This window comes from Limulus polyphemus, unplaced genomic scaffold (assembly GCF_000517525.1).
Source record: "Limulus polyphemus unplaced genomic scaffold, Limulus_polyphemus-2.1.2 Scaffold948, whole genome shotgun sequence".
Classification (NCBI taxonomy): domain Eukaryota; kingdom Metazoa; phylum Arthropoda; class Merostomata; order Xiphosura; family Limulidae; genus Limulus; species Limulus polyphemus.
In genome coordinates, this window is record NW_013666558.1 from 34,288 (window position 1) to 35,340 (window position 1,053).

Here is a 1,053-nt window from a genome sequence, read left to right on the forward strand (position 1 = left end):
TATTATGTAGGGTTGATACCAGTACCATCCCTATCATCTTGTTTGCATTGCTTTTGAAGGATTGATATTAGCTATCCCTACATTTACTTTCTTTTTTAGAAAAGTTTTTTCTTATATGTATTTGTATTAATGGCAAAGCTAGTAAGCCTAGCTGCCGCCATCCCTAATTTTGGACTAATGACTACAGGGAAAGTAGCCAATCAGCAGTAGCTTACCATCCTTCGTCTATATCAAGGGATTGACTGTCGCTCTTATAACGCACCCACAGCTTAAAGCACGGAGAATAATTTATGGAATCACACGATTCGAAACTGACTTCCCAGCTCCAAAATCCAGAGTTCTACCAGAGGGCCAATCCGCGCTCCTCTTATAAACTTTGGGCAAATGCAGTCTGCACAATATTCAGCGCCGGCTATTTTAATACTTTATTTAACTTTTACAGATCGTATGACTGGAACATAATATTGGAATAAGATTTGTTTGATTCGACTACAACGCACGTCCTGTAAATTTACGAGTATTGTGTGAAGAAGTAAGAGTTGAAATATTACATGTTCATAGTAAATTACCCGCTGAATTTCATGCAACTACGTGAGGCATTTCGTTCAGTTTGATTTACATGTTCTATCGATTTTCAATACATTTTTTCAGCCAAATTTTTCGAGAGTACCCAAACTCAGTTGATCCCCACTTGGATAAAAAGTTTAAAAGTATATGGTTATTTTAAACGATTACTTGTAAATCTAGGATCCAGTTCTGAGTGATCCCACCCCCCAACTCCCATTGACCTCCATACGGGACCACAGTTTCAAAATTTACAAAATCTGAATTTATATTTGTCAGATTTTAAAAATAATATATGTATATGGGTTATGTTTGTGTGTTTTATTGCCAGTTGTCGAAATAAATGGCCTTTACTTTTATTTCTTAATAGTATAACTATATACTATGTAGTTGTTGGGCTTAAGATTATTCTACAGTAAGTGTCTGTGATTTGTTAGCGATAAATTCAACGATGAATAAACAGCACACACTTTACTTGTTTTCAAATAA